This window comes from Symphalangus syndactylus, chromosome 7, assembly GCF_028878055.3.
Source record: "Symphalangus syndactylus isolate Jambi chromosome 7, NHGRI_mSymSyn1-v2.1_pri, whole genome shotgun sequence".
Taxonomy (NCBI): Eukaryota; Metazoa; Chordata; class Mammalia; order Primates; family Hylobatidae; genus Symphalangus; species Symphalangus syndactylus.
This window is the reverse complement of record NC_072429.2, coordinates 96,255,062-96,280,055: the sequence shown is the minus strand read 5'-3', so window position 1 is coordinate 96,280,055 and position 24,994 is coordinate 96,255,062. Positions and strand designations below refer to the sequence as shown.

Genomic DNA, 24,994 nt, shown 5'->3' with positions numbered 1-24,994 from the left:
TCAAATGCAAACTCACGAGGATATTCTTGATGTTTATAAAACTTATTACTAAGCACAAAATTAATGCATGGGTTTGGTTACTTCACCATCCTTTCACCATTCTTATTATTTTTTTTCCTTTTTTTTTAGATGGAGTCTTGCGCTGTCGCCCAGGCTTGCAGTGGCACGACTGCAGCCTCGGCTCACTATAGCCTCTGCCTCCCGGTTCAAATGATTCTCCCACCTCAGCCTCCCAAGTAGCTGGGATTACAGGTGGCTGTCACCAATCCTGGCTAATTCTTGTATTTTTGTATAGTAGAGATGGGGTTTCACCATGTTGGCCAGGCTGGTCTCGAACTCCTGACCTCAAGTGATCCACTGCCTCAGCCTCCCAAAGTGCTGAGATTAGAGGTGTGAGCCACCGAGCCTGGACTTCACCATCCTTATTATTATTTTAATGTTATAGAGTCACTTATCCAATGAGCAGATTTACTGTCTTAGGCCAGCATTACTAGTTCTCAAAATCCCCCTTTGGATTCTGAATTAGATTAGTGGTTCACAAAATTTTAGGCATCAGGACCCCATTACCCTAAAAAATTACTGAGAATCCTAAAGAGCTTTTATTTACATGGGTTATAACTATTGATATTTACTACAATAGAAATTAAATCTGAGAAATTTAAAAAAATATTTTTATTGATTCATTTAAAAATAACAATAGTAAGCCTGGTGCAGTGGCTCACACCTATAATCCCAGCGCTTTGAGAGGCCGAGGTGAGAGGATTGCTTGAGCCCAGGAGTTCAAGAGTAGCCTGGGCAGCACAGTGAGACCCCATCTCCAAAAAATTAAGAAAATTAGTTGGGTGTGGTGGCACATGCTTGTAGCCCCAGCCACAGGGGAGGCTGATGTGGGAGAATTGCTTGAGCCTGGGAGGTGAAGGCTGCAGTGAGCTGTGATTGCACCACTGCACTTCAGCCTGAGTGACAGAGCAAGGCCTTGTCTCAGAAAAAAAACCAAAAACACATCAATGTTAGTATTAATAATATAGTTTTATGGGACAAACAATTAAAAAAAAATTTTGGAATTTTTTTAGCAATGAATTGAGTAAGGATAAAAATCTGAAAGATGCAGAGGAGACACATGACAAAAGGTATGGACTTGTCCCCATTGACACAACAGAAAAATGTGACCCTAACACTTTGACCCTAAATCCTATTCTCCTGCATATAATAGTCAAGCATCCAGACATTGCTACTTTATCTGTATTCAGCAGAAGCTGGGTGATCATTGTTAGAGAAATTGAAGAAGTAATTCCTTCATTAGGCAAGAAATTGGACCAGACCAATGATCACAAAGTTCCATTTTCATCCTATGATTCTATGCTCCTTTGAACCTTGAAAAACTCCAGGCTTCTCTGAGTATCTATGCAAGGGTAGGTCCTGTTGCTTGCTTTTCCTGTATGTGGTCTCCATTTCCCTTTGTGACAGAGTCCCAATTGTGCTTAGGGAATTAGAATGTCCAGTTAAGGAGACATAATTCCCTGGGTCCCCTGCAACTAGGAGCAGCTTTGTGACCTAGTTCCAGCCCATGAGATATAAGCAAAATCCACAAGATGAGAATTCTGGGAGATTGATTATTTACTTTATGAAAAAAAAGCATATTTAGAGATAGGTGTCTTTTTCCTTCTTTCTGCCTGGAACATTGATGTAATACCTGGAGATGGGGTAGCTGTCTATGACCATGAAGAAGAAAGCCATACACAAAAAATGGATGATCAGAAAGTGAAAGGAGCCTCCTTCTGGACTTCTTGTTACATAGGAAAAATCTTTCCTTAAGACACTGCAATTGAATTTCTGTTACATGCAGGCTAACTCAAACCTAACCAGAATAATGGTCAAAAATGCTTCAATTTAATCTGAACTTGATTGTCCAAGACCTTCTCTACAGGCCAGTGTGGCAGGCAGCCAGTGCATTCTTAAATTGCTTTAGCCTGTCATCTCACCACTTGGGTATTCTTGATGAGGTTAGTGCCATGGCACACTGCCAAGGGTGGCTTTGGGATCAGCCAGAAGAGTCCTGGGTTTGTATCACTAGCTGTGTGACCTCAGGCAAGTGACTTAATTTCTTTGAGCTTTAGTTTTCTCATCCATATAAATGAGATGAAGAATCGCTTCTCGGCCTTTTGGCTAAGATCAAGTGTATAAATGAGATGAAGATTTAATATCTCCTAGTTGTTGTGAGGATTACCTGAGATAACAGGGAGAATCTCTAGCACAAGGCCTTGTGGGCCACAAAGTAGGTACTTAACAAATGGCAGGCTCTGTTTCTCTCTTCCTGTTATGGAAGTAAATTAGTCTCATTCATGGTCAGTGGCAAATATTCCAGACCTATGTCCTACTAGTTTAAAGTTGAGTAACAAAAATATAACAGGATTTTTGGGTGCTAATGTTTATGCAAATGTTTATACAATAAACCAGATGAAGTATGGATGCCTGTGACCCCTACCAAGCATGCAGATGAGCAGGTGATATCTATGGATCTGAGTAAGTGCTGGTGACTTCAGAGGGTAGGGGTTAATAAAGATGATGATGATGATGATGATGATAGTAGTTAATAGCTCTTTTTTTTAAATCTGCCTTCTAAACATGAAGTAGCTAATATTTCTTAAGCACCTACTATGTGCTAGCCACCGTGGTAAGCACTTGATATGCCTTCTCTCATTTAATACTTATGAACTAAGGTTGCTATTATCATCTCCAGTTCATGAATAAGGAAATGGAAGCTTGGAGACGTTAAACAAGTTGCCCAGCATCACACAGTAGTAGAGTTGGGACTAGATTTCAGCTTTGTCCAACTTCAAGATCATGCTGGTAACCACTGTCTATTGATAAGATGAAAATCAATGGTGAGCTAAAGTAGGGTTTTGAGAGTCTATTATGTTCATCTCTTCTGGAATATGCATTTAATGAAGTCACACTAGTAGCTTGAAATCAGCCCTCATGAAAGTGTATCTGTGCCACTGAAACTGGCAAGTGCTACCTACCAGTCAGGTCTCTCTCCCACGCCACTGCCCTAAGAGCTGGTTGCTAAACATTTACCAGCACACCGCTGGATGGGATATAGCTGTGTTAGAGAAGGTATGGATCAAGAAACAGTGAATCTGGCTGATGGGAGATTAATGAATAAGTGAGGACAGAAAGCCTCTTAAACATTTGTCCTGAGTTATTTGCTAGGTGAGATAGATTCCTGTGAACAGTGGAAAAGGATAATTTTTCCTGGTGCTATGGACAGAAGGGAATCAGGCTGGACTGAGGGTCTGAGGATCTTAAACACGAAGGACAGACACAATGTACATTTCCTCACTTATTTCAAGGTCCTCTTTGTGAGTCCCTTCTCTGTGCCAGGTACTTCTATGTGTCACATCTAGAAATATAGATAGCATAGAATCCCTCTGGATTAGTCAGCCTCAGCTGCTGTAACAAAATACCATAGACTGGGGGGCTTAAATAATAGAAACCTATTTCTCACAGTTCTGGGGTCTGAGAAGTCCAGATCAGGGTGTTGGCTGATTTGGGTCCTGGGGTGGGCTCTCTTCCTGGCTTGCAGACAGCTGCCTTCTCAATTTTCTAGCATGGTGGAGAGAGATCGAGCGAGCCCTCTGGTTTCTCCTATCAAATTAGGGCTCCACTCTTATGATCTCATTTAACCTTAATTATTTCTTAAATCCAAATACAACCATACATATTAGGGGTTGGTTAGGGCTTCAACATATAAATTTTTAGGAGATACAATTTATTATTTATTTATTTATTTATTTTGAGACAGAGTTTTCCTCTTGTTGCCCAGGCTGGAGTGCAATGGCGTGATCTTGGCTCACTGCAATCTCCACCTCCCTGGATTCTCCTGCCTCAGCCTCCAGAGTAACTGGTATTACAGGTACCCGCCACCGCGCCCAGCTAATTTTCTGTATTTTTAGTAGAGATGAAGTTTCACCATTTTGGCCAGGCTGGTCTTGAATTCCTGACCTCAGGTGATCTGCCCACCTTGGCCTCCCCAACTGCTCAGATTACAGGCATGAGCCACCGTTGCCCAGCCCAAGACACAATTCAGAAGAGAAGTTTTCTTCTCTTCTTTAGTGATTCACTTACCATGAATCACTAAAAGGATTCCCTGCAGTAGTTAAGACGAACTTGCATCTCACTAAAAAATTATATGTAATGTTTAAATTACTTTTTAAAACATTACATTGTAATTATTTGTATATATGTTTGCAGATTAAACTAAAAGTGTTTCATGCCTAAAACAGTTCCTTTGTGACTAGCACAAAAATTGAGAAATTGAGAAAATATCCTTCAAGTATTTGAAGCTATTAATCTGATTCTGCAGTCACTCACTTAATTGACAATTGAGTCAAGTTGTGACAGAAGTATTGTTTCACTTTCATCTTACTGTTTAACATAAATGAAAATATCCACCAACACTTATGTTAGAACTAAATCTTTCCTTAGTTGCAACCATATATTGGCTACAACCATATAAAAGAATTCATAAAAAGTCTGTGAAAACATTCCATGAGAATCAATTGTGTGCATTGAATTTAAAATAGAGTATTGTATGTTTTATTGTTATTTTAAAATTGTGTGCTATATATCCTTTATGTCAGTAAAATTTATAACAAACACATGTATCTAGATATACAAAAAGTTTTTTTTTTGGAGCTCAGGTTGTTAATCATTTACTAGCACACTGCTGCGTTCGTGGTCTTCTTTTCTTCCTTAGCGCTCACTGCAATCATAGCTCAATAACTAAATGTGTATTTAAAAAAATCTAATGTCTGTCTTCCTTGCTTAGAATATAAGCTCCATAAGGGCAGAAAACATTTCTGTTTTATACATAGCCATTTTCTCAGACCCTGGCTCAGTATTTGGCACCTGGCAGGTGCTCAGTAAATATTTTTGGATGAATGAATGGATGAATGAGTGAATCCAAATCCTAACTTTTGTTTTCCTGCTGCCAATGATTCATTTAATGTTTTCTTATAAATCAATATATATATGTATTTGCTTTAAAAAATAATAAAGAGAGGGTTTCGCCATGTTGCTCAGGCTGGTCTCGAACTCCTGAGCTCAGGCAATTCACTTGCCTTGGCCTCCAAAAGTGCTGGGATTACAGGCGTGAGCCACCATGCCTGGCCACTTAACATTTTCTTACATTTAATATTAATTATGAGACATTTAACTTTAATTTTAAACATTTAACTTTAATTATGTAATAACATTTCTTTTTTGTGACATCTTAGAATGACTCTATAATTATGCTGTACTATGTTTTCCCTGATAACAAAGCTTCTGATTAAATGGTATAAAAACAATGCATTCACTTCATAAATACTCTTTTCTTTTCTTTTTCTTTTTTTCTGGGACAGAGGCTCACTTTGTCTCCCAGGCTGGAGTGTAGGGGCATGATCTTAGCTCACTGCAACCTCCATCTCCTGGGTTCAAGCGATTCTCCTGCCTCAGGCTCCTGAGTAGCTGGAACTACAGGCACCTACCACCATGCCAGGCTAATTTTTGTATTTTTAGTAGAGAGAGGGTTTCGCCATGTTGGCCAGGCTGGTCTCAAACTCCTGCCCTTAAGTGATCCTCCCGCCTCGGCCTCCCAAAATGCTGAGATTACAGACTTGAGCTACTGCGCCCAGCCACTTCATTAATATTCTTATATTGCTTTATCCAAATGCCTCTCATTAAACAATTATTGTGCAGTCTAATTAATATTTTTCAAACTATTTGTCTATGACACAGTAAGAAATACATTTTACATGACAGGTCTCTGATGCAGACATATGTGTATGTATGTATAATGTAATAAAATGTTTGTATGTATATATGTTTTTAACAAAAGTTTCCTAAAACAAAACACTTAATGATATGTACTCTGGTATTTTTTACCCTAGGTTAGTGTGTCCTAATTTATCTTTTAAAAACTCCTGATGGTGAACTTAAACAAATCAACAAGAAAAAAAAAAAAAACTCCATTATAAAGTTGGCAAAGGACGTGAACAGACATTCCTTAAAAGAAGGCATACAAGCAGCCAGCAAACACATGAAAAAATCCTCAATATCACTAATCATCAAAGGGATGCAAATTAAAACCAAAATGAGACACCATCTCATACCATACCGAACGGCTATGGGTTTTGTTGTTGTTGTTGTTTTGAGACAGAGTCTCACTCTGTCTCCCAGGCTGGAGGGCAGCGGCACAATCTTGGCTCACTGCAACCTCCACCTCCTGGGTTCAAGTGATTCTCCTGCCTCAGCTTCCCGAGTAGCTGGGATTACAGGTGTGTGCCAACATGCCCACCCTAATTTTTGTATTTTTAGTAGAGAACGAGTTTCACCATGTTGGCCAGGCTGGTTTCAAACTCCTGAACTCAAGTGATTCACCTGCTTCGGTCTCCCAAAGTGCTGGGATTACAGGCATGAGCCACTGCGCCTGACCTGAATGGCTATGATTAAAAAGTAAAAAATAACAGATGTTAGTGAGGATTCGGAGAAAAGGGAATGGTTACACACTGTTGGTGGGAATGTAAGTTAGTTCAACCACTGTGGAAAACACTATGGAGATTTCTCAAAGAACTAAAAATAGAATTACCGTTTAACCCAGCAGTCCCACTACTGGGTATCTACCCAAAAGAAAATAAATTATTTTATCAAAAAGATACCTGCACTTGTATGTTTATCACAGCACTATTCATAATAGCAAAGTCATGAAATCAACTTAAGTGCCCATCAACAGTTGTTTGGATAAAGAAAATGTGGTACACATATACCATGGAATACTGTGCAGCCATAAAAAAGAATGAAATCATGTCCCTTACATCAACGTGGGTAGAGCTGGAGGTTATTATCCTAAGTGAAGTAACTCAGAAGTAGACAATTAAGAACTACTCATTCTCCCTTTAAGTGGAAGCTAAATGATAGGTACACATGGGCACAAAGATGGAAATAATAGACACTGGGGACTCCAAAATGGGGGAGGAAGGTATAAGGCTGAAAAATGACCTATTGGGTACTGTGTTCGCTATTCAAGTGATGAGTTCACTAGAAGCCCAAGCCTCAGCATTACATAATACAACCAAGTAACAGACCTGCACATGTACCCCCCTGAACCTAAAATAATAATAAAAATATCCACAAAACCCCTACTGAATAACAAACATAAATAAATAAAATAAAAATTCCTAATTGTGACTTAAATTGATTTTAAAGTTAGTATGTCTCAATCTGGTTTTGAAGAATACTGATCTTTTAACTACAGCTCTCACCTGGAAGGCAGGATATTCTATTTCAGTACTGACTAATTTTAGGCAACTCACTAAATGTTTCTGTCTTATTTCTCCATTGGCAAAATGGAGAGATGTCATAAGAGCGAATGTGACTCCTTTGAGAATATGGGCAAGGAAGAATAGGCCATGTCATGGTAATAACTTCCAAATCTCAGTGGTTTAGCACAACAAAGTTCATCTCTTGCTCACAGGACATTCGATGAATGTCAGCAACTTTCCAGGGTACCTGTCCTTGTTGTGACCTAGCAATCTAGGCTGTCTCCATCTTTTGAAACTTCATCTGAATACATGGCCTCCATGACTGTAGTGGCTGGAGTGGAAAGAGCTAGAGAATAGCTCTGTCTCTTAAATGCTTCCTCCTTGGCCAGGTGCAGTGGCTCACACATGTAATCCCAGCATTTTGGGAGGCCGAGGCAGGTGGATCACTTGAGGTCAGGAGTTCGAGACCAGCCTGGCCAACATGGTGAAACTCTGTCTCTACAAAAAAATACAAAAATTAGCTGGGCATAGTGGTGTGTGCCTGTAGTCCCAGCTACTTGGGATGCTGAGGCAGGAGAATCACTTGAACCCAGGAGGCAGAGGTTGCAGTGAGCCAAGATTGTACCACTGCAGTCCAGCCTGGGCGACAGAGTGAGATTCTGTCTCAAAAAAAAAAAAAAAGAAAAGAAAAAAGAAAAAAAAAATGCTTCCTCCTAGAAATGATACACTTCTCCACCCAGCCCATTGGCCCAAACTAATCACATGACTGCCTATTTGGAAGAATGTCTGGGAAATTTGAGGGATCATATGGATATTCTAACAACATTAAGTATTTCATTGAGGTTTCTGGTACGATAAACATTCAAATTTAGACTCCACTTATATTCTCTCATAGCACACTATATTCCCCTTCCTAGTAGTCACCATAGTTGAGATTACATTAATTCCTAATATCTTCTTACTCTCTATTGTAATGATCTGTTTAGTTATTTGTCCCTCCCAAAGCTTCATATAGGCAGGGACCATGTCTGTTTTATTCAGAGTTGTATTTCGAGTTCTGAGCCCAGTGCCTGGCATATAATACAGTAGTTTGCCAAACTTACTGCTGTATTTGTTAAATGAATGAATACGTATATAATCTATATTGCTTGACCTATAGAAGGGAAGAGAGTTTCCCTTCTATGTAAGTGAATGATAAATAAGTGCTTTCGAAAACTGAAAATGAGGATGACAACATCTACATTATCAGTAATCTGAGTGTGTGATGGTGGGCTTGATTTGCAGTTATGTCTTTTCAACAACTGAGCACCTGTTATTTCTCTGATTGCATACAAAATATTGACATATTCTCTTCAGCGGAAAAATTTGATAAAATAGGAAATCTATAACATTTTAGATTTTTATAATTATAGTGATTGATTCTGCATTTTCTCTACTCTTGTTTTTTTTTTTTTTTTTCAGACAGTCTTATTCTGTTGCTCAGGCTGGAGTGCAGTAGTGTGATCAAAGCTCACTGTGATCTCAAACTCCTGGGCTCAAGCGATCCTGCTGCCTCAGCCTTCTGAGTAGCTAGGACTACAGGTGTAGTTTTTTAAGTTTTTAATTTTTTTTAATTTTTAAAATTTTTTATAGAGACAGAGTCTATGTTACTCAGGCTGGTCTCGAATTCCTGGCCTCAAGCAATCCTCCTGACTCAGCCTCCCAAAGTGCTGGGATTACAGGCATAAACCACCATGCCTGCCTCTACTCTTTCTTTTAATTTCTTACCTCTTATTACTATGTGAAAGCCTTTAGAATCAGTAAATTTGTGGTAAAACAACTCTGTTTGTATATAGTTCAAATTCATCTTGTTTCACCTATGAATCTAGTAGAAAATTTTTTAAAATCACGTTTTTATGATCCAGTATTTTATCTCTGGTGTTTGAAGAATCCTTGTGAATATTTATCTCTGTTTCTTGGAAAAGAATAAAGAATTAGTCTGATCTCTTATGACCTAAAAAGTGATCTCCTCCCACAACAGAATATGTTGGGTAGAAAACAGTTTTCAACCTCAAAGCTATATATTAAAGTCAGAGACATAATGTCTCGGCCATTAGATACAAGCAGAATAATGAATATAGCTATCCTGAGTTATATTCAAGAGAAAAGATAATATTGGTCTTAATTAGACCAGGGATGAACTCCAGACCAATTTTTTAAAAACTTGGTAATAAGTTATTCTAAGCTTGATTCATTATGTTTCTGAAAAGTCTCCTTTATTTATTTATATTTTTCTTTTCTTTTCTTTTTTTTTTTTTGGAGACAGGGTCTAACTCTGTCACCCTGGCTGAAGTGCCGTGGCCTGCATGGCTCACTGCAGGCTAGACCTCTCAGGCTCAAGTCATCCTCCCACCTTGGCTTCCTAAGTAGCTGGGACTACAGGTGTGTGCCACCACGACTAGTTTTTGTATTTTTGTAGAGAGGAGATCTCCCTATATGCCTGGGCTGATCTAGAACTCTTGCGCTCAAGTAATCCTTCTGCCTCAGCCTCCTAAAATGCTGGGATTACAGGCATGAGCCACCTTGCATGACCCTTTTAGTTTTTTTTTTTTAATTGTATTTTAAAAAAATAATTGAGACAAGGTCTTGCTATGTTGCCCAGGCTGGTCTCCAATTCATGGGCTTAAGCAATCCTCCTGCCTCGGCCTTCCAAAGTGCTGGGATTACAGGTGTGAGCCACAGTGCCTGGCCAAAAGTCTCCTTTAATATCTTGATCAGACAAGTTAATTTCTTTGGAGTCGTGGATGGTTTGAAGTTGATGTCACTACTCCAGCCTTATATAGTAGCTCCACAGGTACTGCAGAAATGAACAAACAGTTCAGTGCTGGTGTCAGCCTGACCAGTGTGTGGTGGACACTTCCCTTTCTCCCAGATGGTCTTACAGGCAGGCCAGCTGGGCCACTGCCAGAAGCTTCTGATTGCTATTGGAAATGGACCAAACTTCATACATCAGGGGATGTAAGAGGCAGGCTGTTCTCCATTGTTCAAATTTTTCCATTCAAATTCATATTCCCTTGAGGACCATATATCTTTTTGCCTGTCTACAAGTATATTGCCTGCTTTTTCATTCCTTGAAAGTCTCAGTAATACTTTTTTTGGTAATGTGTTGAAATAGGCTTTTTACTATGAATAGAAGTAGTGATACATTTTCCTTGGCACGGCTTGGACACGCTATTGTTTTGCCAATTATTTTTGTTATGTATTTTGGAGAGTTGTTTTTATTTTTATTTTTTTGAGACAGAGTTTCGCTCTGTCCACTGTCCAGGCTGGACTGCAGTGGCATGATCTTGGCTCACTGCAACCTCCACCTCCCGGCTTCAAGTGATTCTCCTGTGTCAGCCTCCTGAGCAGCTGGGATTAAGGCACGCACCACCACACCCAGCTAATTTTTTTTGTATTTTTAGTAGAAGTAGGGTTTCACCATGTTGGTCAGGCTGGTCACGAACTCCTGACCTCAGGTGATCTGCCCCCCTCAGCCTCCCAAAGTGCCGGGATTACAGGCGTGAGCCACCATGCCCAGCCAAAGTTTTTGAATGGCTGAAACCCAGATGCCAGCTGTCCCCAAGGACAGCTTCTGTTCTCATTTCATGCAAACCTAGACACATGGCTTGGCATCATTATGCAGTCTCCAGAAAACCCACTTCTGAGACAATGGTTACTTAGTACGCGGATTTGAGTCTTTTGCTACATGGTCTTTGATACATTAATTAACCTCTCCAAGCCTCAGTTTCCTTACCTCTAAAATGGAGATTATAGTAATAGTACCTACCTCACAGTAGGTACTACTGTGTTGTTAAGATAAAAAAAGATGATTTATGTTAATTGTTCAATAAATTGTAGCTTTTTTTAAATCTGCAATATAGATTTTTAAAAATTAAGGAAAGTTTCTAATGTATATAAAAGTAAAGAGAAAAGTACAATAAACTGCCATGTACTGGTCTTCCGGCTTCAATGATTATTAGTTCATGAACCATCTTATTTCATCTTATTTCTCACTCTTTACCCATTTGAAGCAAATTTCAGATTTCATATAATTTTACTCATAAATGTTTCAGTATATATATATATATAAAATTTATTTTTTGAGATGGAGTCTCACTCTGTCACCCAGGCTGGAGTGCAATGGCGCTGCTCTTGGCTCACTGCAACCTCTGCCTCCTGGCTTAAGCCATTCTCCTGCCTCAGCCTCCTGAGTAGCTGAGATTACAGGTGCCTGTCACCATGCCCGGCTAATTTTTGTACTTTTAGTAGAGACAGGGTTTCACTATGTTGGTCAGGCTGGTCTCAAACACCTGCCACAAGCAATCCACCCGCCTCGGCCTCCTAAAGTGCTGGGATTACAAGCGTGAGCCACTGCGCCCAGCCCTAGTATATGTTTTTGAAAGATAAAACAGCCTCATGTTGTAAAATAACCACAATGCCATTATCACGTATTAACATTAATAAAAATTCCTAAAGACCAGGCACTGTGGCTCACAACTGTAATCCCAGCAATTTGGGAGGTCAACATGGACAGATTGCTTGAGCTCAGGAGTTTGAGACCAGCCTGGGCAACATGATGAAACCTTGTCCCTAACAAAAATACAAAAAAAATTAGTTGGGAGTGGTGATGCACACCTGTGTTCCCAGCTACTTGGGAGGCTGAGTTGGGAGGATCGCTTGAGTCTGGGATGTGGAGGTTGCAGTAAGCCGAGGTCTCACCATTGCACTTTGGCCTGGGCGACACAGACAGACCCTGTCTCAATAAAAAAAATAAATTTTTATTTTAAAGCCACTGTTCAAGTTTCTAATTGTCTCAAAGATCATAATTTAAAAAATTGATTTACTTGTTTGACTCAGCATGCAATTAATGTCCACACATTGTGACTGTTGATGTGTCTCCTAGGTCTAGCTTAGTCCATAATTTTCTCACCCTTTCTTTGTTTTCCCCCTTGCAATTTAATTGTCGAAGATTGTCATGTCATGACATTGTCATGTGGATTTTGCTAATTGCATCCCCATAGTGTGTAGCATGTGCCTTTGCCTCCTAAGATTCTTGTGACCTGGTAGTTAGATCTTGAAGCTTTGTCAGCTTCAAGTTTGAGTTTTCAGCAAGACCACTTCATAGGTTATATAGTCCTTCCATCCATAGGTGTGATTGTCTCTCTGTGATACTAGCAGCCATTGATGGTTAATGCCTAGGTCCATTAATTCATTAGGGATTGCAGAATGGTGACATTCTAATTCTGTCACTCATTCTTCATTTTCTAGCTGAATACAATTTGGTTACACAGTGGCATAGTTTGTGTAGGAAAGGCAGGATAAATGCTTGATTCTTTCTCTTTATCAGCTTTCAAAATAATAATCTGGCTCGTTAGTATCCTGCAACAGTGACCAATTAGGCTATATTTTGCTTTACTGCCTTTGCAAATTCATAAAGTAAACATATTGGATGGATTTCAAGCCATTGCTATTATTATTCATAGTTATGCTTGAATTGTTTCATCTCTTGCCAGTGGGAGTCTCTTTAGGTTGGCACCTGAGCCCTTTTGACATGATCCTGTGGTCTGTGGTAGCCGCTTCGTTGTCTGATATGACAAGGTGTTCCAAGGTCATGTATTTGTCTGGCCCCTAGAATTAGTTCTTTCTAAAGAGTCTTGTTTCTTTTAGTGGGAATAGTATTTAAGGTCACAATTGGGGCACTAGAGTACTCATTGCTACCTTTTTTGTTATTATTTCTAGGACTTCTTATCAAACGGAACTAGGAAATATTTTTGGTTTTGTTTAGAAGATAAAATACCGCATTTGTTCATATTGGTACTCCATATTGAAATTCATGACTACGGGATTTTCAGTTAATCTCTTCTATCATTTATTTCCTTCCTCCCATGCCAAGAATCTGGTCTCAGTGACTCTGGGTATGAGAGAATGAACATCAGACAATTACTCATTTGCTTTGTCCCAAGTTATACGTTAATCTCTGATACCAACATCACAAACTCTAAAATAATTTTACGATTTTTTAAATTATCTTTTTACAGTTCTTTTTATCCTTACAGTATATCCCACTGGGAAAGCCCGTGAAATTACTGTGTTTTAGGTCACTTAAAGTGGTTCCTCTCTGGTGTTATGCCACCAACTGGATATACATGTTCATTTGTTTCCTTTTATTTTTTGATTTTGAGGATTGTTTTTTCATAATTTAATGATAAATTATTTAAATAATTACACCCAAAGTTATATCTACCCAGTGAGGCACATTTTAAGAAGTCTAGCCAGGCATGGTGGCACACACCTGTCATCCCAGCACTTTGGGAGCCCGAGGTGGGTGGATTGCTTGAGCCCAGGAGTTTGAGACCAGCCTGGCAATATGGCAAAACCCCTTCCCTATAAAAATTACAAAAATTAGCCAGGCATCATGGCATGAGCCTGTGGTCCCAGCTACTCGAGAGGCTGAGGTAGGAGGATCACTTGAACCCAGGAAGGTACAGGCTGCAATGAGCCGATATTGCACCACTGCACTCCAGCCTGGGCTATAGAGTAAGACTGTCTCACAAAAAAAAAAAAATCTACCTTCCTTGCTTCCTTTCTCTTTCTTTCTTTCTTTCTTTCTTCTTTCTTTCTTTCTTTCTTTCTTTCTTTCTTTCTTTCTTTCTTTCTTTCTTTCTTCTTTCTTTCTTTTTCTTTCTTCCTTTCTTTCTCTCTTTCTCCCTCTCTCTCTCTTTCTCTTTTCTCTCTTTCTTTCTGACAGAGTCTTGCTCTGTCACCCAGGCTGGAGTGCAGTGGTGCAATCTTGGCTCACCACCTCCCGGGTTCAAGTGATTCTCCTGCCTCAGCCTCCTGAGTAGCTGGGATTATAGGCACCCACCACTACGCCTGGCTAATTCTGGTATTTTAGCAGAGGCCGCATTTCACCATATTGCTCAAGCTGGTCTCGAACTCCTGACCTCAGGTGATCCTCCCACCTTGGCCTCCCAAAGTGCTGGGATTACAGGCATGAGCCACCACGCCCAGCCTTCTGTCTCTTTTTTCTCTACCATATTTCCTCCCTCCCCAGAGGTGGGCATTATGATTTTTTGTTTTATAATTATCCTTTAGTTTTGTTTTAAAAATATAAAAATATAATCATACAAATGTGTGAAATATAAACAAATTTGTAGACTCAGTTCTTTTTTTTTTTTTTTTTTTTTTTTTTTGAGACGGAGTTTCTGTCTTGTCACCCAGGCTGGAGTGCAATAGCATGATCTCGGCTCACTGCAACCTCCACCTCCCTGTTCAAGTGATTCTCCTGTCTCAGCCTCCTGAGTGGCTGGGATTACAGGCACTCACCACAATGCCCAGCTAATTTTTGTGTTTTTAGTAGAGACGGGGTTTCACCACATTGGCCAGGCTGGTTTTGAACTCCTGACCTCAGGCCATCCGCCTGCCTTGGCCTGCCAAAGTGCTGGGATTATAGGTGTGAGCCACTGCACCCAGCCTAGACTCAGTTCTTATATGTAGCTGGAGCATGCTATACACACTGTCCTAGATCTGGCTTTCTTCACTTAACAACGTATCCTCTCCCCAGCATTTTTTCCTTTCTCCCCGCCCCCTCCTCTCCCTTTGACAGCTGTGGAGTCCTCCACTGTTTGGATGCCCCACGTTTTACTCACCTAGTCGCTTATTCAAGGACATTTAGATTATTCCCAGCTGTTTGTTATTGCTGCAAATAGTGCTACAATGAGTAGCTTTGTGCATATATATAATTTTAGTTTTGCCAGTGTATGGTTTTGATCAATTTCTAGAAACAGGGCTGTTAGACACAGAAAATTTGAAAGCAGGACAAAAAGTTTAATTTCATTTTTTCTGTAATTATTTCACTTCTCCCCAGAACCTTTCTCTACACCATCAGGAACAATCTTCAGACTACAAGCTCCTCACTCTCATGCTTGCTCTTTTCATTGTACAGAGTATGTAAGGTCTCACTCATTCTCTTCCCTTCAACCCTGCTGAGCACCATGCAACAAAGACCTGCCAGATACCAGAACCCTACTGTTGGAAGCCACTTGGAATAGCTCTCTCTCTCAAAGATATTTATTTTTCTTCCCCAAAGGTACCTATCTCAAAGACATTTTTTATCTTTAAGATGTGTACCTACAAAACTCCAGTTGTAATGCCCATGTACATATCTTAGAGATAAATACTTCTACACTTTATTTATTTATTTTTTGAGACAGAGTCTCGCTCTGTTGTCCAGGCTGGAGTGCAGTGGCACGATCTCAGCTCACTACAACCTCCGCCTCCTGGGTTCTAGCTATTCTCCTGCCTCAGCCTCCTGAGTAGTTGGGATTACAGGCACATAACACCACACCAGGCTAATTTTTTTTTTTTTTTTGTGCATATATATATATATATATGTATTTTTTTTTTTTTGTAGGGACAGAATTTCACTGTGTTGGCCAGGCTGGTCTCGAACTCCTGACCTCAGGTGATCTGCCCGCCTTGGCCTCCCAAAGTGTTGGGATTACAGGCATGATCCACCGTGCCCAGCCCCTCTACACTTTAAATCCTGTGAGTCCCAACCAATAAAGCCTGTAGGCCTTGCTCATATGGAGGAAATAGTGAAGAATAATTTCTTATTGATTGGAAAATAGCCTTTAAACAAACTCCATAGAAATAAATCCAGTGATGACTGATCACTCCCATTGCTGGTTTTCAGTTCTTTTGTCCATCTGTCTCCCTCCAGCAAAGCTGATCTGGTTGCTGCCATGGCCAGGAATTACTTGCTCATCTCGGTTTCAGTGCCATCAACATGCACTGGCCACATGTGGAATGTCTTCTGTTTCCAGCCACTGCTTTCCTCAGCAGTTGGCTGAAAGCTCACATTCTCCAGGAAGCTCATTTGATGAACTCCACTCTGTCAAGATCCTTTTTGTAATGCACATGCCTCAAGTTTAGAGCTGCAGAATTTAGCAAAGAATAATACAAGATGCCCAGTTAAACTTGAATTTCAGATACATGATGAATACTTTTTTTTTTTAGCATGAGACATGCTATACATAACCTAAAAATTATTTGTTGTTTATGAAATTCAAGTTTAACTGGTGGTCCTGTATTTCACCTGACAACTCAAGTTGTAAAGGTCATGAAAAACAAATAATCCCCATTGTTACACTTGTTTATGATGTTGTTTTCAACATTTTCTTTTCTTTTTTTTTTTTTTGGTGGAGAAGGGGTTTCACCATGTTGGCCAGGCTGGTCTCCAGCTCCTGAGCTCAAGCGATCTGCCTGCCTCGGCCTCCCGAAGTGCTGGGATTACAGGCAAGAGCCACCATGTCTGGCCTCAAAATTTTTTTTAAAATCTTTTTTCTTTTTTATTTATCTCATTTTGTTTTTCTCCCCCTGTCTTATGGTGGTGATCAAGATTTCCTATGAGTGATTTTATGTATATACTTTGTTCTCTAAGTAGATCATAAACGTGGAAGTGGAAACTGTCTTCTGCTTTCTGTAACCCCTCCCCCACCACACTCCCAACACTACGCGATTATCAATTCCAAGCTAATGTCTGATGAATGAATAAATCCTCAAAATAAGTTTTGTTTTCCATTAAAGAGAAAACAACCTCTATCCTTGTGAGAACTTTGTGATTTAAATATAAAACAATATAAAGCTAATTTAAAAATTTTTATTTATTTATATTTTTTGAGACAGGGTCTCACTTTGTCACCAAGGCTCACTGAAGCCTCAAACTCCTGGGCCCAAACGATCCTCCTGCCTTAGCCTCCTCAGTGGCTGGGACCACAGGTGTACACCACCACACCAGGCTAATTTTTAGAAGTTTTAGTAAAGACGAGGTCTCGCTATATTGCCCAGGCTGGTCTCGAACTCCTGGGCTCAAGTGATCCTTTTGCCTTGGCCTATTGAAGTGCTGGGATTATAGGTATGAGCCACACCCGGGCTAAAAATTACTCTTGAACCAATCTAAATGTCTAAGGCTGATGGGAGTAAAATCAGAAGTTACTTTCATTTACTGTATTTTATCCTTACAAAATCATACCATTATCCTACCTGCAATATACATTTATAATTAAATGTAGTAGCTACTTCTTGCTTCAATTAAAAAATAAGATAAAATTGTAGTAGCAGTTGCTTCTAATTGCATTAATCGCTAAATGCAAAAAATTGTGTTATGCCAGAGTCAGTTATCTGTGAATTCCAGTGTCAGCAGAGCTCCAGCCCTTTTAAATCAGCAGAGGGGGTCAACTTCAGTTTTGATTTCTTTCTACTACTGAGAATTAATTCGCTGGCTTCTACTTCCAAAGTTTCAAAAGTAGAGGCTAATATTTGAAGGCCATTGATTAGGTGAAATAGTTAATTGAGAAAACTCAATAACCAGCATCAAGTTTGTGTTAGCAATTGAGTGGGGTGCAATTAAAGAAGATATCATGAATTGCAGTGATAGAAGCAGTTTAATTAGATGTTAATTTTCTAAACAAAACTTTCTGGTGTAGGTCGGGATTTTGAAACTTTCACCTTGGTTTCTGAAGGAACTGGCAAGGTTGAAAAGGGAAGCGGCTGGAGGGTGTTACATTGCTGAGACATTGTACACAAAGCAACCAGACAATGAAAAAGGAAGGAGGTTGGACAGGGTGGGTGGAGTGCGTGGAGTAGGAGAGGAGCTGTTCTTTATTTAGAGGGAACACAAAGGGAAACGGTGGTTCAGAGGCCGAGAAGAGGTCTGACTGGAGGGAATCTAACTGGAGGAATTAGTTTTTCTTAAACAGGGAATGGTTTGGGGTCCCTGTGGTAGGAAGAAAGAAGTAGGAGTAGAATAGGAGGATCCCATTTTAGCCCGCCAGGGCTCTGGTAAGAGGACCTGCGCTGCAGGGCTAGGGCAGTTCTAGGCTGGGCGAAGCGCCCCACCCCAAGCGCCAGTTAGGATGCGGTGTAAAGAAGCATTCCAAACAGGCTCTGCTGAGATGAGAGACGGAATCAAACATTGTTTTAAAAAGGAAAATTATTAGAAAGGAGAAACACTAGACCTTATTTTAAAACAATGATTTTTTTTTTGGTTATTCAATACAATTTTTCTGAATAAAAATCTTTAATTTGAGGCTGGGTGTGGCGGCTCATGCCTGTCATCTCAGCACTTTGGGAGGTCGAGGTGGATCTCTTGAGCTGAGGAGATCAAGGCTGTAGCGAGTCATGATCTCGCCACTGCACTACAGCCTGGGTAAGAGTGAGACCACCTCTTTCGAAAAGGAAAAAAAAAAGAATACATATATATATATTACAGACACATACACATTTAATTTTTTATTAGAAAGATGGTATGGAAGTCATAGTTACAGATCTGTGTATTTGAGTATATAGAGCCATCATCAGAATTTTTTTCACCAAATTATTAAGAGCTTTAATCAAAATACTATCTGCAATCCCACCACTGGGATATAACAATTATAACATTTTGATACGTGTCTTTCTAGAAAATGCATGTGTCTAAATACAGATATATTGGATGTTTAACAAGACAATGAGATCACACTTTACATTATAATGGTAGCTACAGTTGCTGAGAGCTTATTGTATGTCAGACATTATTCTTAGACTTTACCTGTAATACTCGGTTTAATTTCCACAACAATGTGGTGAGGCAGTAATATCACTTTCATTTTATAGTAGTATCATTTTCATTTAACCTAGAGAGGTTAAGAAAATTCCCTAGGGTCACAGCTAATAGTAGGACTATGAACCCAGACCATTTGGCTCTAGATAGTGTGCTTTTAGCTGTTATAACAAATTACCTCCTATATTAGTGTCCTGTAATCTGCTTTCTATTCACTTAACAAGAGTGTATAATGGACATCTTTCCATGTCAATATAGAGCTTGGTCATTAGTAAGACATCATAATGTATGCATTCAATCCACCATTGATTGGCATTTAAGTTGTTTTATATTTTTTGCTATTGTATACTCTCATGATTAATTTTATGTGTCAACTTGATTGGGCCATGGGGTGTGCAGATATTTGGTTAAACATCATTCTGCGGAGGCCGAGGCGGGCAGATCACCTGAGGTCGGGAGTTCAAGACCAGCCTGGCCAACATCGTTAAACCCTGTCTCTACTAAAAATACAAAAATTAGCCAGGCGTGATGGCATGCTCTTGTAATCCCAGCTACTCGGGAGGCTGAGGCAGGAGAATCGCTTGAATCTGGGAGGCGGAGGTTGTAGTGAGCTGAGGTTGTGCCACTGCACTCCAGCCTGGGCGACAGAGCAAGACTCTGTCAGAAGAAGGAGAAGGAGAAGGAGAAGAAGAAGAAGAAGAAGAGGAAGAGGAAGAGGAAGAGGAAGAAGAAGGAAGAAGAAGAAGAAGAAGAAGAAGAAGAAGAAGAAGAAGAAGAAGAAGAAGAAGAAGAAGAAGAAGAGGAGGAAGAAGAAGAAGAAAAAACCATTATTCTGAAAAAAACGTTTTAAAGAGTAAAAAGATAAATAAAGGGCTGGGGGTGATGGCTCACGCCTGTAATCCTAGCACTTCGAAGGCTGAGGTGGGAAGATCACTTGAGCCCAGGAGTTTGAGAACAGCCTGGGCAACACTGTGAAACCACATCTCTACAAAAAACAAGAATAAAATTTAAAAAATAACAACAAAAACATTCTGGGAGTGTCGTGAGTGCTTTTGGATGAGATGAACATTTGAATTGGTAGGCTGAGTAAAGCCAATTGTCTTCCCCAGTGTAGGTGGGCATCCTCCAATCTGTCATAGGCCCAAATAGAACAAAAAGGCTTCATGAGGAAGAATTTGCTGTTTCTGTCTTTGAGCCAGGACATCAGTCTTCTGCCTTCAGACTCAGCCTGGAGCTTACCTCAGCTCTCCTGGTTCTTGGGCCTTTGGACTTGGACTGGAACTACACCATCTGCTCTCCCGGGCACTTCTCAGCCTCTGTAATCATGTGAGTTGACACCTTATGGTAAATCTGTTTCTAGCTATCTATCTATCTGTATATCATATTGGTTCTGTTTTTCTGGAGAACCCAGACTAATACATGTACATACATCTTGTTCATTTAGGTCTATTATTTTCTGTAGTTTATCTCTAAGTCTGGTTTCTTGGTTAAAGGCTTTTTTGGTTCTTTTGGGTAACATTTTGAGATCACTTTGATAAAGATTCTCAATGAACATTCCATCAGGCTGGGCTCTCAAAGTTTGCAAGCTAATCTTGAAGTTGGACTCTCAAGGCGGAGACTCTCTAGTGCCACCTAGTGGTACCATCTCCAAATTGTAGTAGCAACATTTTGAGGTCATTGAAAAGCAATTCAGGAAACTGCCTTGAGCAAAATGGTCTCAATTTTTCATTATTATAAATAATACTACAGTCATCAAATATATTCATGTTTCAAATTATTTCCTTAGGGGAGAGATTCTTAGAAATGCGATCACGTTGTCAAAAGGTATAAACATCAAAAATTATTGTCTCGTAAGTATAATACATATTACAAATGTAATACAGAATAAAATTACATTAAAGTATAAGAAAAATAAAATGAATTATAATTTCATTAGCCAGAAAAACTATGTTTAAAGGTACCATTTAAGTACATTTATTTTAATTTTTAAAAAACAATTTTAAATTTTGAGACGGAGTCTCAAAAAAGGATCCATTGAGTCCAGGAGGTTGAGGCTGCAGTGAGCTGTGTTCATGCCACTGCACTCCAGTCTGAGTGAGAAAGTGAGACCCTGTCTCAAAAAAAAAAAGGTTACTAAATTGGTCTCTTTAGCAAGAGGAGTTCGATTTCATAAATAATAGTTTAATTAAAAGTGGCTTATGTTTGAGCCCAGGAGTTCCAGGTTGCAGTGAGCCATAATTGCACCATTGCACTCCAGCCTGGGTGACAGAGAGTGACTCTAAAAAAAAAAAAAAAACCAACAAAAACAACAAGAAAAAACCCATAGCTTATGGCAGACATTTCTAAATCATTTTTCTATTATCTGTGGAAGAGTTAACTGTGTACACCCAAATAGGCTCATACCAGAGACTGTTTATAGGGATACTGAGGAAATAAGGGAAAGAAATGAAGACGTTTTTACCAGAGGCCCAGAGCTGCAAAGATCCTCATTTTTTATTTCTAGCAACCAAAAGATCAGCCAGCACATATCAAAGCACCTGGTGTAACACTTTCTGCAGATGATCAACTCTTAATTATTTCCCGGATGAATGAATGAGCAAGTTTGAGGACTAAGTTAGAAACAGATGTAAATATGTTTTACAAACAACAACAACAAAAAATAAGTGACACTATACAATTTAAGAACAGGTTGCTTTTTCCCCCAAGATCTTTCACGTATGTTACATCCTTCGATCCCCGACACCTATTTAGTGAGTGGCTGAATGGATATCGTCATTTTATAGAAGAGGCAATTGAAACTCAGCCATACCTCAGGATGGTGAGTCTGCTGACCCCTAATGTAATGTCCTTCCCACCACCACAGAGCTGATTTGTGAAAATCAGACAACAACACTTGGATTCTGAAATTCCAACCTCAGTTGAACAAAGTTTACAAAGTGTTTGGTGGTCTACCTTCCTGAGATCAGGTGTGGCCCATGTCTTTTTCTCTCTCTGCCATAAGCCCCTTACCCGCCTTCACTCCTTTCCCAGTGTCTTGGCCTCTCTGCCTACCCTGAGCCTGATCCTCACCTGGGAAGTACAGACAAGAACTCAGCATCAAGTCATCTTGCTGCTGAATATTCCCTGACCTTGGTAGCCTGGTGTTTGAGAGCAGGTTTCTGTCCTAAGCAATTGAGTCTTAAATGCTTCCTTGGAACACAGGTTTTTAGCAACTGGGTTCATCTCCCGTTAGTGACCTACCCGCTTTGTGGCTGGTTTCTGCTCTCGATTTATCGGTCTGCTCTGGGTTTTGGCATTGCCTGTGCTTCCCACTGCCTTGCTTTCGAGAGCGGTTGCTCAGGGTCTCTGGGGTCTGTGGACACCTCACATCTGCTCCACAAATGCATGCGCTCCCTGACACTAACCATGGCTCCTCCACTACTCTGCACTTTGTGGCTCAGCGTGTTCAAAGAACAGGCTGCTCACAGTCTCGGGAAATCCTCACCTCTCTGAGGCCAGGCCAGTTCTCCCTGGGCCCTTGAACACTCTTGGCACACAGAGATTTGGGCTAAAGTTAGGACATCTGAGGTCGGTCGCCAGTGCCCTGCTAAGCCATAGGGAAGCCTGAGTCAAAAAAAAAAATGTGGATCTCTATGTACATTTATCAAAATTTCTTCCCATATTTTGAACAGTCCCTAAACATAACTGTATATAAAGCCCTGTGTTACTCAATCTGTTCACGTGCCACTGTCGACTCTTAGAGGATGCAACAGGCTAGAAGGGCTGGATCTGAGAACAGTGGGCTGATTGGAAATGACTGTTCCCACTGTACAATAACACCAGGTAGTAAAATACACAGCTTGTCTTTGTTTAAAATTTTGATATTTGGTTCATCATGAATTTTTTTTTGGCATTACCTTTGATTCTTAAATATTTGTGTTAAACTATACATATACATATATATTATACATATATAATACATATATATTATACATATATAGTATACATATATTATACATATATAGTATACATATATAATACACATATATTACACATATATATTATACATATATTATACATATATATTATACATATATATTATACATATACATATATATTATACATATATATTATACATATACATATATATTATACATATATATTATACATATATATTATACATATATATATATAGTTTTTTTTTTTTTTTTTTTGGAGAGAGAGTTTTGCTTTTTCGCCCAGGCTGGAGTGAAGTGGCGCGATCTCGGCTCACTATAACCTCCGCCCCCCCCGCCCCCACCGGGTTCAAGCGATTCTCCTGCCTCAGCCTCTTGAGTAGCTGGGATTACAGGCATGTTCCGGCCAGGCTGGTCCCGATCTCTTGACCTCAGGTGATCCACCCGCCTTGGCCTTACCCAAAGTGCTAGGATTACAGGCGTGAGCCACTGCACCCGGCCCTGTGTTAAACTATTTATTTTGGTTAATGAGTTTTTTTGGCACTTTTAAATTTTGTGCCCCAGGCAAGTGCCTCTCTTGTCTCATCCTAACCCCAGCTCTGTCAGTCACTTCCAACTGGTCCTCTCCTTTCTGTGATCACTGGAAAAGCCAAGTCCACCCCCAAACCTCCGCCCCAGTTTCTGCTCCCTTGTCCTCTCTGTACTTTTCCTATCTTCCTGGTCTGCACTTTCTCAGCCTCCTTCCCCTGCACAGTCTGCAGCACTTATTCCACTGTTAGCAAACTCCTCCACATCTCCCGTACTTTCAGACTCCTATCTCCCCGCTCCTGGCCTTAACTAAAACCTGGCTCAATCCCCAAAAACATTCTTCTGTAGCTCTTTTATTCTTCCCCACCAAGGACCGTTGGTGGAGGAAGGGAAGGAGGAGGTGTTGGCTTCCTCCTGGCTCGTCTCAGCCTCTTCTTGGCTGTGGATCATTTGTTCTTATGTCCAAGAACATCCTCCTTTGAGGGCCTGGTGTTCAGGTAGATTTTCCTCACCTTCTGCTGGGGGTCACCCACTAGTAAGTTGGAGCTCATCCCCCTCATTCACTGAAAACCTGGGAGTTGAGCTTACTCTTCCTGTTGAAGAAGTCTGCCACAAGCTAGAATATTTTGATGCCTTGTAGATCTCCCAACCCAGAGCTTGGCCTTGCAGTTCTTGAGCTTCCCATGACTTTCACTTCTAATCCTTGGTAACCACCTGCTTCCTGGGCCTCATCGTCAATTGTGTTAAAACTGGAAACAACTACCAAAAGTTTGGCTGGGTGCAGTAGCTCACGCTTGTAATCCCAGCACTTTGGGAGGTGAGGTGGGCGGACTGCTTGAGTTCAGGAGTTTGAGACCAGCCTGGGCAATGTGGCAAAACCCCATCTCTACCAGAAATACAAAAAATTAGGCTGGGCGCGGTGGCTCATGCCTGTAATCCCAGCACTTTGGGAGGCCGAGGAGGGCAGATCACAAGGTCAGGAGTTTGAGACCAGCCTGGCCAACATAGTTAAACCCTGTCTCTACTGAAAATACAAAAATTAGCCGGGCGTGGTGGTGCACACCAGTAGTCCCAGCTACTTGGGAGGCTGAGGCAGGAGAATCGGTTGAACCCGGGAGACAGAGGTTGTGGTGAGCCGAGATCGTGCCACTGCACTCCAGCCTGGGCAACAGAGCAAGACTCATCTAAAAAAAAAAAAAAAAATTAGCTGGGCATGATGGTGCATGCCTGTGGTCGCAGCTACTTGGGAGACTGAGGTGGGAGGATCATTTGAATCTGGGAGGGAGAGGTTGCAGTGAGCCAAGATTGTGCCACTGCACTCCAGCCTGGGCAACAGAGCTAGACTCTGTCTAAAAAAAAAGAAAAAGAAGTTTCACCTTAATTTTCTATTTTTCCCCACCAACCAGCTGTCTTTCTGTCTTTCCTATGGCCTAACTCCCACCTTACCTTCCTCTTGGCCTCCTTTCTACCGTCTCTAATGCTAAATCACTCAGTTTTCTTCCTGTCTTTTCAGCCTTCTAGGCTTTCTTCATTCTCTACCTGGCCATTTCATGGTTATTCAACTAAAGTAATCTACCACTTCTTTTGCACCTTTACCCTTCCGT

The 24,994-nt window shown here is 40.4% G+C and overlaps 1 long non-coding RNA gene across 2 annotated transcripts in view; it reads left to right on the top strand.

Annotated features, from left to right (window-relative positions):
* The window catches only part of LOC134737124 (uncharacterized), a 59,858-nt gene that overhangs the window by 2,564 nt on the left and 32,300 nt on the right, over nt 1–24,994 (top strand). The window contains exons 2-4 of one of the 2 annotated variants that reach the window (XR_010121716.1): nt 1,074–1,130; nt 3,827–3,916; nt 20,037–20,253. This is a non-coding gene — a long non-coding RNA (uncharacterized lncRNA). The remainder of the gene's footprint in view (nt 1–1,073; nt 1,131–3,826; nt 3,917–20,036; nt 20,254–24,994) is intronic. The other variant, XR_010121715.1, reaches the window with a different exon arrangement.